Raw genomic sequence first — 15,730 nt, forward strand, 5'->3', positions numbered from 1 at the left:
GCCACCGCCTCCCACACGCTCGAAGCACAGGGCACGGTGGTTGTCTGCATGATTAAGATAAGATGGAGGAAGGAAGGTGGCATTCACATGCACCAGAGTTGGTTGACAACAAAGAGGGTTAGTAGAGAGGAGGGAGATCGCGAAGAGGAGACAACAACGAAGGTGGCGCAACGTTTTCGGGAAGGCGAAGAGATACAACGATCCCAAGCGTTGGTTAACGAGTATGTTCTCTGCCTGCACTACATTATGCTCCCCTACGTCTGGTTTGTTGAATTGGGATTGCATGGGGGCAAGGGGCTGGGAGAGAGAGCAATTGGGGTGGTGGGAATAACTAGGAGGTGAAGGGTGGCAGGATTCATCGCAGCTATAGAAGCTATGCAGGGATATTACTCCACTTAGGCATTGCATTCTCATGCATGGGGTTTGTTGGGGTTTCACTCCACTTTGGCATTCTCCTCTCGCGCATGGGGATCATAGGGATGGGGAGGGAAGGTTGTTGGTTGAGTGAACCTTGTCTACTCGTCTGCTTGGCAAACCTAAGGGGAAAGGGTAAGGTAGCGGCAATTGCTTTAGAGTTAATTCTAGTTTGGGTCCTAGAACGAGTCGCGAAGGCTAGGGCTTTGAGGAGGACGGGGGCCATGAGGGCAGACACCAAGGCCTTGAGGGGAGTCAGTAGGGGGGGGAATGTCTAAGGTAGGAGTTCTGTGGAACTAGCAATTTGCATGTTGGGAAAGGAGGTCAGGCAGGCTTCGACTGGCGGTGAGGGCAGGGGATGGTTCGTAAGGTAGGGGAGGGATACCTAGTAGAGGAAGGGGCTCAGAAGACGAGAGGCCGAGATGAACAACGTCAAGAGTTGTAGAGATGAATTTAGGGGGACAGGGGACGAGGTCAACCAACAAGGGGCACTGGGGAGAAGGAGCGGGGCTCCTTTAGACTAGGCTTCTGGGCCTCTGGGCCTATGGGTGGCCATGCAATTCGTGACTGAAATCATGGCCATTATTGGCACAATGCAAGGGGTATGCAGGGGTGTCCAGGGCATCTTGGGTGGGGGTTTCTCGTGCTCAGGGGCTTTGAATAGGCTGCATGGGGGGGAGAAATGTTGGATGAACAGAACCATTAGTTGGCGAAGATTATGAAAATAATGGCTTGGAATTCTTGGTTGCTTGTTCCCGAAGCAGGTAACTCCCCTTGGAGGAAGAGAGCACTGAAGCTTGTTCCAGGCCATCATCAGTAGCAAGCTAGAAGGCCCCAGGACAGTACAACAATGGCTCGTGCAGTGAAAGGCAAGGGCATAGGCAAGAGACCGCGGGAGAGCGAGGTAGAGGCTAAGCCGAGCAATGCTGGAAAATGTTGTGGGAGGAAACCAGTGGCCAGACTGGTCCAAGAAGCAACAAATGCATATGCGGGTGGCACTAGAGAGGAGATTCAACAACTCATCGTTGAGTGGGAGGAGGATATCAACAGACATGCGAACGTGGGGGCAGTGGATGTGGAAGAGTGGAAGGTCCTAGTTCCTGATCCGGGACACACTCGCGGTAGAGAAACGCAATATAAACAAACTCTATACCTGTATTGGTTGTTGAAATGCCTCCTAGGTAAGGCGATGGAACAAATCTGGATGACCACCATTAAGGACTTTCCAGACTATAAGCAGGACTTTCAAAAGATACAATTCCAGTTGCAGAAATAGGATGGCCGCCTAGGCTGAATCGAGAAAAACTTCTCATGCATGTGCTTGCCGACCGAGCTGCCCAGATCCAGTGCGAAAGATCTGGCCCCAGTTACCTCGGCCTCGACCGATCAGGAGAACTAGAAGGATGAAGTCATAGTCTTTTTTTGCTTAAGTTTATATGCGGATAGCATTTACTTTCCAGTTTGCAGTAGTTTATATATATAGACAGACAACTTATGGTTGTGGACATGATAATCAAGTTTATATAGCTTGGATAGATAGACTAACTATTTTTTGCTATTGGATGGCGTATAATGCGGTTAGGTGGTCAACAGACCTGGTTTCCCACTGGGCATGTTGAGACCACCTAACTAGGCTAAGTGGTTGTAACTTGCTTGCATATATTATAATGAAAAAGAAGGATCTACCAAGCTTAACAAAAAAATATAAAAAATGACATAATTATTTTTATAATGAATCTTTATCTTTGATTTATGGCTACAACTAAAGATATTCTAAAATAATTTTGGAGGTTAAATTCCTACCAACCATTTAATAATTATTGATAATTGCCTCTCTGAGCAAAAACATAATTATAATTATTTAAATATATGAATAATTTATATTTAAATATAAGTCATTCGTATTGATAATAATTATTATTTTTATGGAGATTAATTTGATTTAGAAATAAAATAAAATAAAATAAAAAATAAAAAATAGTGGTAATATCATGTCAATTTTAAGAATCATTTAAATATTTTCAAGGTCTTAGGGATTGGTTCTTCAATTTTGTTAGGGTCGACTTTGACACATTCATGGGATATAATAGGGCCCAAATATTTCACTTCTTGAATTGCAAATGCACGCTTATAAGGCTTTGCATATAGATGTTGCTATCCCACTCGTGTTGAGACCCTATGAACATGTTGTACATGCTCTTCCTATGATTTGTTGTAGATTAGTATGCTATCAAAAAATACTAACACAAATTTTCTAATAGGGGTTTGAAAATAGAATTCTTTAAACTTTGAAATGTTGAAGGTGCATTAGTAAGTCCAAAGGGCATAACCATAAACTCATAATGACCTTCATGCGTTCTAAAGGTTGTTTTGGGATGTCTTTTTTCTTTATTTTAATTTGACGATATTAAAAATTGATCAGGTGCTCAAAGTGTCAAAATCTTGTCAAACTCAGCTTCATATTAAAGAACTCGTCATTCTGAATCTAATGGTGTGAACAGCACTCAAAACCGAGTTTGTATGCAGAAGTTAGAGCAAGTCAAAGTTCAAGTTTGACTTGCCTATATGGCAAGATTGGGATGATGTGGCAAGTCTTCAGCGAATAAAGAGGCGCCAAGTGGCAGCCCGCCATTGGCCCTCACAAATCACATATCGCAGCTGTAAGTGTTTCGGTGTTACAAATCGGCCCCCGGCAGGTTCAGGTTGCGATGCGATCTAATCGCAATCTCATATCATAGATGGTGAAGGGGAGAACAGAACAGGCCCCGGGCAAGGCTAGCGATGCTATCACATATCGCAATCACAACAGTAACAGGAATCAGTCCTGGCGCGGGTGAGTTCTGAAGGCAATAAACCCCGGACGCAATGTATGTTTATATGTCGCAGTTTAAAGTCCCAGCGGGTCCGCAATCGTAGTGTTTCCGTGTAACAAAACCTTCGTCGTTGAAATGTCGATTGCGATAAGCAAGAGGATTCCAGATGCGGGAGTTCTATAAGTTCCGGTTTAATATCCCATCGGGTTTGTAACACTGCATCAACATTTTGCAATGTTATGAGCCTGTAGCTTAGCCGATTGCGATTGCTAAATGGCCAACATGATATGACCCATGGTGCTGTGAAATTTTCGCTTCCTTGGTGAATTTTGGAGCGGAAATGTAGTTTTCTGTCGATTTTAGAGCAATCTATGGAACAATTAGTGGAAAAAACTTAGAGAAGTCATAATTTCTTCAGTTTTTATCCAAATGGGATGCAAAAAGAGGCTAGATAGCCATTTTTGAGTATTTTAAACTCATTGAGACGGGTTTCAAAGGCATCTAAGCATTGTAAACACACTTTTGATGTAATTTGAGCATAATAGAGAGGCCCAAGCCATTGGAAGCTGGACCAAGGAGACGTAGCCCAGGAGGGGTGAACTCCTTTATCATGTGCTTGTTGTGTGTTATATTTTGATGTTCTTTGTTGTTATATTGTTGTTGTTCAGCATATGATTTTATGTTAAAGTGTTTATAACATTTACATAGGAAACTCTCATAGGAATCTGTTAATTATGCAGAAGTTTTTGAATCCTTAAGCACTTGAAAAAGCAAATGATAAGCATCTTGGGTTTATTTCTGAATGGGGAATTAGCACAACATTACTAATCTGCTCCAATTCATATCAAGTTGGTATCAAAGCATTGGTTTTGCTTACTAGATTTGCTTGTGAAAGAAGGATTTAATTGTTTGCAAGTTGATGTCATGCTTACAAGGTTAAAGCTCAAAAAAGGTGAAGGAAAGCTGGTTGAAAGCCCTGAAGTTGGGTCAAGTGGAAGAAGAGCAAGGTTTCCAAAGTCTTCTACACCAGTTCAGCCTCAAGTTGCAGAAGTTGCAATTGAGATTCCAACACCAGTACAACCTCAAGTTGTAGTTGAGTCTTTAGAGACCATGTCTCATGAAGGATAACCTATCATGACAGAAGATGAGAAGACCTTTAGAAAGGCTTTCTTTGATATGATAGATATGGTTAAGGTCCTCTATGAAGAGAGGAACAACAAATTGCAAGGAGAAAGTTCCAAGCCTCCCAATGGAGAAAGCTCTTTAGGAGGAGGTAATGGGAATGGAGGCAAACCTCCACCATCTTCTTCTTTGAAAGCATCTTCGCACTCTTCCACAAATACCACTGTTACTCATACTCATCATCATTCTTCAAAAGGGGTTGGTAAATCACTTTTTCTGAAGCTTGATGTTAAATTCAAGTTGCCTATGTACAATGGAGAATTTAATGCAAAGAAGTTGGATAACTAGATTTGTGAGTTGGAGGTGTATTGTAGAATTCAGAACCTTCAAGAGGATAATATGAAGATTCAATTAGCTTCATTGAGAATGGAGGATGCAAAACTTGTATTGTGGGAAGCAAGGACTCAAGACGAGATCAGAAAGCATGATAAGATCTCTATTTCTTGGTTTGATTTCTTTGCTGCTATAAAAAGACAGTTCTACCCTTTAGCTCATATGCAAAAAGCCATTATGAATTGGAAAAAATTCAGACAGTTGAAAGGTCAAAATGTGCAAGAGTATACTCAAGAGTTTAGGAAAAGAGCTCTTATGCTAGGACTAGACTTACAGTAACAAGATACCTTGCTGAAATACATAGGAGGGTTGCATAGCTATCTTCGACATACTATTCTTATGTTTAATCCCACGAATCTTGATGAGGTTTTTGTTCAAGCTACACACCTCGAAGCAAGAGGGAAAAATATACAGGAAGAAGGTAAGAAGAAGCCATTTCAGAGTGTTGAAAAAGGGAATAAGTTTAAAGGAAAGTAGAAGAAAAATGCTTATGTTAAGAAAGAAGGGGAGAAACTCGTGTGCAAGAATTGTTCCAAGGAAGGACATGATGAAGTGCATTGTTGGAAGCTTCATCCAGAATTACGACCGAAGAAATTCAACAATAAAGGGAAACAGAAGACCAATGCTGCTACACAACAAGACTTGGGTTCAGACTCATGGGATGAAACAAAAATCATAGCCACAGTCACCAAAGGAAAATTCGTGGCAAAATCAAGCAAAGAGGTCAACAAAGAGGCAGTCGTAGCAAGTACCAGTGCAACAAATAATACCCACAACATTTCAAATGAGGAAAACCGAATAGAGCTATTCCATATCCGAGTCATTTCCAAACATATGAAAATCGATACGTTGTTTGATAGTGGATCGCAGGCCAACTTAATTTCTGCGGATTTGGTTAAGAAAATGAATCTGGAAACCGTGCCCCATCACAAACTGTATCTGTTGGGATGGATAACCAAGGATGCTAATTTACAGGTCACATGGAAATGTATTTTCAGGTTTGCAATCACCACTAATTTCATTGATGAAGTTGAATTGGATGTTGTGCCATTGGATTTCGCAAGAATTGTATTGGGAAGTTTGTATTTGTATGACAGGAAGGTTGTTTTCCACATATTTGAGAACAAATATCATTTGTTCAAAAACAGAGTGGAGTACATTGTGAGAGCCCATTGCAGGAAACTTAATCTGTCTTTGGCAAGCGCAGGTGAAATGAAACGACTAGTTAATTCCAGCAAGAGTCTCGTGCTCCTCATGATCAAGTAGAAGAATGACATGGAGCAGGAATCCTTTGCAGGCTGTGATGTGAAGCTGAAAGTTGAATTGGTTGATGTGGTCAATCAATATGGGGACATGTTTCAAGAACCAAAGGGACTGCCACCAAAAAGAGGAATTCAGCATGAAATTCAGCTACAGTGGGACTGTCCACTCCCAAACATTGGTATGTATCGAATGTCAATTTTGGAAAGTTCAGAAATTAAAAAACAAGTCCATGAATTGTTAGATAAAGGAGTAATTCGTCCTTCTACTTTGCCATGTGGTTCACCAATTGTATTGGTACCCAATAAAGATGGAACTTGGCGCATGTGTGTAGATTATCGAGCTTTAAATAAAATCGCAATAAAGAATCAATACCCATTGCCCAGAATAGATGATTTGCTAGATCAGTTGAAAAATGCAAAGTAATTTACTAAATTAGACTTGAGAAGTGGATATCATCAATTTTGAATAGTTGAGGAGGACATATGGAAGACTGCTTTTAAAACCAAATAGGGATTGTTTGAGTGTTTGTTTGTGCCTTTCGGTCTTTGTAATGCTCCAGCTACATTCATGAGAGTTATGAATGATGTTTTAAGATCATTTCTTGATGAGTTTGTAATTGTCTATTTAGATGATATTTTGATATTCAGCAAATCACAAGAAGAGCATGTCAAGCATGTTAGGAAAGTGTTGGATGTTTTGAGAAAAGAACAATTATTTTTTAAGATGTCTAAATGTGAATTCGGGAAAACTTCTTTAGTGTATTTGGGCCACATAGTTGGAGGAGGTGAGCTAAAGATTGACCCCTCTAAAGTTTCGGTCATTGTGAATTGGCCAATACCCAAATCAATCACAGAAGTAAGGAGTTTTTTAGGAGCAACACAGTACTGGAGGAAGTTCATTGCCAATTTCTCCTCCATAGCAGCTCCACTACATGCATTGACCAACGTGAAGGTTGTCTTCCAGTGGGGAGGCAAACAACAAAAAGCATTCGATGCTTTGAAACAAAAGATCAATTCAGCCCCAGTTTTGGCATTGCCAGATTTGAAACAACCCTTTGAAATACAGATAGATGCAAGTGACTATGCCATGGGTGCAGTTCTTTTACAGCATGGTAAGCCCATTTCATTTCATTCTGAGATTTTTAATGGTGTTGTTATAAACTATCCTACATATGATAAAGAGCTTTATGCATTGGTACAAAGTGTGAAGAAATGGAAGCATTATTTGATGGGAAAAGAAACCATTATTCACATCGATCATTAGCCTCTGCAATATCTACAATCTCAAACTAAATTGCAGCAGTCAAGGCAATTTTGTTGGATGGGACTTTTACAACAATTCCACTTGGTAATCAAGTACAAGAAAGGGGTATATAACAGACTTGTTGATATTCTTTCTAGACTAATTGTAAATGTAGCCATTTTACTCAAGAATAATTTTCTTTTGCCTACAAGTTATGTTGAACAATACACATAGGATGTTGAATTTCAAGAGGTATATTTAAACTTGAGTCAAGGTCACTGAGTTGAGGAATTAGACTACCATGTAAATGATAATCTGTTGTATCATTTGGGAAAACTTTGTGTTCCACAGGGAGAGAGAGTAAATGTCACAAGGGAAGCGCACACTTCTCTTATTGCTGGACATTTCGATGTAAGTAAAACAATGGCAAATCTTCAGAGGCATTTTTATTGGCCTCGTATTCTTGAAAGTGTGTCATGTTTTATAAGAGGTTTTTCATTGTGTACAGTTAGTAAGCCTAGTAATAGGAAACTAGGATTTTACACACCACTTCCAGTGCCTTCAAGACCATGGGAAAGTGTTTCTATGGATTTTGTAGGAGATCTTCCTTTGTCAATGAAAGGTCATGATTATTTGTATGTAGTTGTGGATAGTTTCAGCAAGATGTGCATGTTAATGCCTTGTAAAAATCAAATTACAGCTAAACAAATAGTTCAAATTTTCTTTCAAAATGTATGGTTTCATTTTGGATTGCCTACTTCTATTGTAAGTGATCGTGATTCTCGATTTGTTGGGAATTTTTGGTCAAGTTTATGGAACTTGATGGGCACCAAATTGAAGAAAAGTATAGCCTTTCACCCACAAATAGATGGTCAAACTGAAGTGGTTAACATGACAGTCATTCATTTGCTAAGAGGATATTGCAACAAACATCCTAAGTTATGGGATGAACAGTTGCATTATCTTCAGCATGCTTACAACTAAGCAAAACACTCTTCTACTCTAACTTCACGTTTTGAGGCATGTCTTGGGTATTTGCCTAAATCGCCTTTGGATTTCATCTTTGAGAAAGATGTAGTTGTAGATGGACATAGTGACATAGACATGACAAAGAAATTCATTGAGAAAATTTAGTTGATTCACCAAACAGTTCAAGAACAACTAGAAAAGAGTTAAGGCAAGTATAAGGCAAGGCATGAAAAGCATCGTGTGGATCATCAATTTCAAGTAGGTGATGAAGTTTGGCTATACATTAGCAAGGAAAGGCTTCAACGTGAAGATAAAAAGCTGAAACGAAGTCGTTATGGTCCATTTAAAATTCTGGAAAATATTGGTAATAATGCTTTCAAGCTTGATGTGCCTTCATATATGCAAATATATTCCGTTGTTAAGGTTGAAAATTTGAGATTATATGAACCTCCTTTGATTGAAGATCAAGGAGAGAATGTTCAAATTCCATCTATTGAAGACTTTTCTCCAGAATAACTTGATGTGCTTTAGCAAGACACTATGCTTGACAGAAGGACAAGGACAACTAAAAGAGGAAATATTGATTATCTTCGGGTGGGTCTCAAAGGTACACATCCATCAAAGGCTAAATGGATTGAAGTGGGGAAGGTGAGGGAGCAATACCCTCATCTGTTCAATAACTGAAAGTGATCCTTTTGGGGTCCAAAAGGCTTCCAATGAGGAGGAGCGATCAAGTGCTCAGAATTATGTTCAAAAATCAAAGTGTCAGAATATTGTCAAACCCAACTTCAGATTGAAGAGCTCATCATTCTGAATCCAACGATGTGAATGACATTTAAAACCAAGTTCGTATGCAGAAGTTAAAACAAGTCAAAGTTCAGGTTTGACTTTCCTACATGACAGGATTGGGATGATGTGGAAGTCTTCAGCGAATAAGGAGGCGTCAAGTGGCAGCTCACCATTGGCCCTCGCAAACCACATATCGTAGCGGTAAGTGTTTCGGTGTTACAAATCGGCCCTTGACAAGTTCAGGTTGCGATGTGATCTAATCGCAATCACATATCGCAGATGGTGAAGTGGAGAACAAAACAGGCCCCATGCAAGGTTAGCGATGTGATGTGATGCAATCACATATGTAATAGGAATCGGTCCCGGTGCAGGTGAGTTCTGAAGGCGATATACCCCAGACGCGATGTATGTTTATATGTTGCAGTTTAAAGTCCCAATGGATCCGCAATCACAGTGTTTCCGTGTAACAAAACCTTCGTTGTTGAACTGCTGATTGCGATAAGCAGGAGGATTCCGGACGCGGGAGTTTTATAAGTTATGGTTTAATATACCGTCAGGTCCGTAACCCCGCATCGCAGCATCTTGCAGTGTTACGAGCCCATAGCTTAACTGATTGTGATTGCAAAATGGCCCGGGATGCAGCGAAATTTTTGTTTCCTCAGGGAAATTTTGAGTGGAAATGTAGTTTTCTGCCAGTTTTAGAGCAATTTGTGGAACAATTAGTGGATAAAACTTGGAGAAGTCATGACTTCTTCGGTTCTTATCCAAATGGGATGCAAAAAGAGGTTAGATAGCCATTTTTGAGTATTTTGAACTCATTGAGACAGGTTTCAGAGGCATCTAAGCATTATAAACACACTTTTGATGTAATTTGAGCATAATAAAGAAGCCCAAGCCATTAGAAGCTAGACCAAGGAGACGTAGTCCAAGAGGGATGAACTCCTTTATCATGTGCTTGTTGTGTGTTATATTTTGATGTTCTTTGTTGTTATATTGTTGTTATTCAGCATATGCTTTTATATTAAATTGTTTATAACATTTACATAAGAAACTCTCATGGGAATCTGTTAATTATGCAAAAGTTTTTGAATCCTTAAGCACTTGAAAAAACAAATGATAAGCATCTTGGGTTTATTTCTGAATGGGGAATTAGCACAGAATTACTAATCTGCTCCAATTCAGATCAAAAACATAGATCGAAATTAGTAAAGAAAATGGCCCCATGCAATCAATCTAATAATTCAACAATAACAAGAATAGCAAACTTATTTTTGATAATCATTTTGTTGAGTTTTCTGTAATCTAGACACATACACCATGAACCATCTTTTTTTATAATCATCGCCACTGGTGAAGATAAATCACTATGGCTAGGTTGAATGGTACTAGCCTTTAACATTTATTTAACGATAAACTCAATCTCACTCTTTTGTGCATATGGATACCTATAAGGTCTAATGTTAGGTGGTACACTTCCAAGTTGTAAATGAATAACATGGTCATGATCTCGAGCAAGCAGGAGACCTTTTGGCATCTCTCTAGATACCTTGGAATGATTGTTGATACTTTTTGGAGACCTAGTGGAGCAGAGAATATAGATGTTTGAACATCTAATGAGTATAATTGTGCAATTACGCCATGGTGCACCATTTTTAGCAATTTTATCATGATAGTAGAGCTTATCACTTTAAAACCTCTATGTTCAATTTTTTTTCCTCCTAAGGAAAATCTAATGAGAACACCTTGAAAATTCATAGCCACTATACCCAATGATTGTAACCATTGGACCCTTAATACAACATCATTAGATATGGTACCAGAAAAAGTAAGGAAAGCATAACATATTGAAAGTTATGTCAAGAGATTCAGAGTGACAAAAAGCTCCCACATAAGTGCATAAATGGTTCCCCTTATTCAAATTCTAGATTAATAATAGTGGAAAGTGTAACAAGTGAACATTTTCAATACATTGAGTGTGAAGCCAATAGGATACCACCTTAGGAAGTAGGGTTTATTCTTCATCTTTAAGTTCTAAAAGTTGTTAGGCATGCCATCATACAAGCTAAACAACATGTAAATAAATTGAATGCAATACAAGCATCATTTGTTGGCTTTTAATTTTTAATGAAATTAGTTTGTAATTGGACTTGCAAGTGCCTTGATTATTTATCTCAAAAGAAACTTGTTCTAAGAATTTGAACAGACTATTGTCCATATTGGTTGATCAATTACTTATGGCGCTTGTTCCTTTACTTCCACTGATACTGGGTATAATACTTAGTAAATTAGATCATATAAAGCTTTATAGAGTGGCCTTGCCTTTGCTATGTCACATTTTTTCTTCATTTTCCATCTGCACTATGCTTATCAAAGCTTTGTGCTCCCTACTCACTAATGCATACAAAATTTCATATTGATTTCCATAGAAAATCTGAGATTCAAGTTCCATCGAATGCAAATTCAAGTTAAGATGAAAACTAGGCACATGTATACTTTTAACTGCCTTAAAATGAAAGTTGTAGCATTTATTAAATGTGTATCATTCTTTATGTAAAATAACACTCGAATAGTCCAACATAAAATTTCTTTATATGTGCAAGTCACATACATTATAAATAACATCAAAGAAGAGCTCCAAGTATTTCTTAGACATCATGTCCATTGATGCGAGACAAAGTGACATTAGCAAATTGTGTTTGAGAATGCATTATTTTTCAATATTGTTTGGATTGTGCAATGTAACTAAGTTGAGAATTTGTATGGCATTGGTTGTTTACATTTTTAGCACCGATCTTTCTCACCATCTATTGCTTCAAATGTTTTGGTAAGCAGATGGCATATTTTGCAAATTGACACAAATGGATTTGCATGGATATTTGACACTATTAGGATGCCTTCAACCATCTCCACATAATGATACCATGTTGTTGAATAGTGTTGTTAAAAAAATCAATGGTTGTTGTACAAATGTATAATGTTTTCATACTTTGCCTTTGTTATCAAAGTGATCAATTTGTTGAATTCATCCACTAATTTTTTCATCTTCAAAGTTTTTATAAATGTTGGTTTACATGTCTATATTTTTTTGCTTCGTTATTCTATGAAAATTTTCTTGAAATGCAACAACTGGAATTGATTCTTCTAACTAATAAAAATTATGCAGTTTATTTTGTTACAACAAAATAACAAATCAATCACACTGCAATTTATTCACAAATAAAATGTTTCGGGAATAAACTGGAAACTAAGAAAATGCTAGCACACACACAATAAAAATTTGACACAGTTAATTTTGGACAATTGTCCCTGGAAAATCTCAATACGAGAAAATCGGTGCAGCAACTAGGAGTTTTATTATTATGCAACAGTGAAATTCTGAGTACAATAAAATGGATGTCAAATTAGCAAGCCTCTCTGAGATAAATACTGGCAAAATCATTGAGGGAATTTTACCCTCCTCCACAAGCAAACCTGACCCCAACTGGCCACAAAAAACTACCCTAGCAAACCCTTGCTTCAAACTTTTGTGCAGACCCTGCGCAAGCCAAACTCACACTCCTCCATAACTACTTCTAAACCAATCGTTCCACTTGTAGCTATTGTTGGAAGTCAGTGGCCAGGACCTCTAGAAATTTTACCGACCTTCGACACTTGAAATGACCTACTCCTTAACCAAATCAACCTCCTCTCATTGCCTCTCCGTAACTGGAAATCTTCCTCTGGACTCACTGTCTTTGCCCCTCACTATCACTGCATCACCTCTTTCGCTCGAACTCTCCTCTGCCAAATCACTGCAATTGGGAAGCTCGATTTTTGCCAAGGAACTGGATCTCTAGTATGTTTCTCCTCAACCCTATTGACCTCCTCTCATAATATCTCGTTGGCTTACCAACGACCATGATTAAGTCCTCATCAACAACTAATATCATTTATGAGTTGATCTATGTGAGTTTCTAGAGAAATCTCACCTTTCTTAATTAATTGTTGTTAATTAATCATTTTCCCTAAGTTAGACTTAGGAAAAAAAATAATTACTGACTAATTAACTTAATCGAGTTGCTTCTAGTTGGATTTTCCAGAAAAGATTTATGGGTTTTGCAGTCCTAGTGTTTCTTAGCCTCTCTGACCAAAGTCAAAACTAGAACACCATTTGATGCAACAAAAACTATTACTCCCTCTTAGCGAGGAAGGTATTATCTCTCTCTGTCTCATAACATCTTCCCATACACGTTGTTGGTGTCTAACAATTGTGACCATTGTCGTTGCCCACCAACTACTGCGCAACTCTGATTCATCTACCACAACCGTAGCTAAACCAATACTGCATCTATGTTGTTGCTGACACTACATTGTAACAATATTGCTGCCAACTCTTCCACTGCACTGCAACTGATCTCATGTTGTTGTTGTTGCAACTAAAATCCAAAAAGTAATCGAAATAAAATGTGTCCCCATGCTGCAACTGTCTCATGAGTCTTTGCCTGCTACTAGTCTTTGCATTGTCCACTGTGTTTGTCTGCACTACAACTGCACTGTGTTCCTCAACATCTGACTGCAACTAGCACTGCAATTGTCCCTCAAGTACTAACTGCTCCATGTTGACACTGATCCATCTATTACTAAATATTGTGGGACCCTGTAGCAAGGGTAATGATACAGAGGAAACACCTTTCTAATACTCACCTCGATGGACCCTACCCAACTTTGGGTAACTCTAAAGTCTAGAACCCAGTATATTCCCACCTCTCTCCTGGAGGTATAGCTACATACAAAGTGAAATCTTCCTCCAACTTGGAGGAGAACTGATCAAACTTTGTCGAAGTTGCTCCCTGCTCCTGCTTCTCCTTCTTGTCCTTCTTCCTTTTAGGACACTAAGTGTCATAGTGACTGAACTCACCACACCTGAAGCACTTGATCTTCGACAGGTCCTTTTTCTTCTTTTCTCCTCTCTATGAGCCTTATCCCTGATTGGGACCTTCCTTTGTTTTCCCCTTTGATGCAAGGGTTACATTCTCCTCTTCCTTCAACCCCTTTGATCCTTTGTTGTTGTTGCCACTGAGATTACTCCTTACTAGAGCTAGTCTCATCTCTTCCTGCGTAAATTCTGCCCACAATCGATCCCAACTGGGTAACTGATCTCGTCTAGTGATACCTTGAATAAAGGTACCCCACTCCTTGGTGAAACCGTTGATAGCTATACACATCGACTCACTTTCTTGAGGTGTCTCTTCAACTACGACAAGCTTATTTCAGACATCCTGAATCCCGGTAAGATAAGGAGTAACCCTTTCACCCTTTTGCAACCTTGTGGTATTCAACTTCTCCTTCAGGAACATATTCCTATTCTTAGAAGGATTCTGGTATAGTGTTGCGAGAGCATCCCACATTTCTTTGGCTGTATTCCTGGCCACTAAGTGTGATATTATATGATCCCGAACTCCATCAAGCATCAACTGCTTTGCCTTGGACATTTATTTATTATAGTTGTTTAATTGTTGCAGATCTATAGGTATGACTATAGCTCATTCTGGGTACATCTTCAAGCCCAAATCATCTAGCAAAGAGGTCATCCTGGCTTTCCAAATAATGTAGTTGTATGCATCATCCAACCTGTCCGGATCTCTAAGTCCTGCTGAAGCCATTTTCTACAAAACTCACAACTGGGATATAAATAGGAATTTCCTCTTCTCCTTGCTTGGCTACCTGCTCTGCAATCTACACTCCCTTCTAGAATGTGTAGTCTTTCCTGCTAGTACTGCCTCTACAACTGGAAACTTCAGATTTCCTTCAAGACTAAAACCTAAACCCTCTGAGGAAAATCCCATAGTGTGTGCAATTTCTCTTCCACCTGATGTTGATTATGCTATTGCAAAAATAACTGCACCCAAATCAAGAATCTGCTTTGTGAAAAATACTAATCTGCTCACCTATTGCATATTGGAATCAATATCAGATACATTTGAACTTTTCTAGCCACTTGCCTTTGGAAATCGAACCGCTGTCCAACAATTCACACTTCCTGGTTGGCCCCTACGCAGTCCTGGAAATCGAGTTGCCAGACTCCCTCTGAATCTAGACGATTTCCTCCTTTCGCCTCTGAGCTTCCTATCTGATCAAATTTCCTCTTATAACATGTGAAAATTCGCTTGAAATGCAACAATTGAAATTAATTCTTTTAACTAATAAAAATTATGCAGTTTATTTTGTTACGACAAAATAATGAATTAATCACACTGCAATTTATTCAGAAATAAAACGTTGTGAAAATAAACTGGAAACTGAGAAAATGCTAGCACACACACAATAAAAATTTGACACAGTTATTTTTGGATAATTGTCCCCGGAAACACCCAATGTAGGAAAATCAGTGCAACAATTGAGGGTTTTATTATTATGTAACAATGACATTATGAGTACAATAAAATTGATGCCGAATTGGAAATCCTCTCTAAGAAAAATACTGGCAAAATCACATAGGGAATTTTACCCTCCTCCACGAGCAATCTTGGCTCAAACTAGCCTTATAAAATTGCCCTAACAAACCCTTGCGTCAGCCTTATGCGTAGACCCTGCATAGGCCAAACTCGCACTTCTCCGGAACCGCGTTTGAATTAGTCATTTTGCCTGTAGTTGCTACTAGAAGTCACTAGCTAGGCCCTCTAGAAATTTTCCCGGCCTCTGACACTTGAAACTACTTGCTCCTCAACCAAATCGAATTGCTTGGT

The sequence above is a fragment of the Pinus tabuliformis genome, chromosome 3_1 (genome assembly GCF_031772625.1).
Source record: "Pinus tabuliformis cultivar Carrire ecotype Pingquan chromosome 3_1, CPIR1, whole genome shotgun sequence".
In the NCBI taxonomy this organism is placed as follows: domain Eukaryota; kingdom Viridiplantae; phylum Streptophyta; class Pinopsida; order Pinales; family Pinaceae; genus Pinus; species Pinus tabuliformis.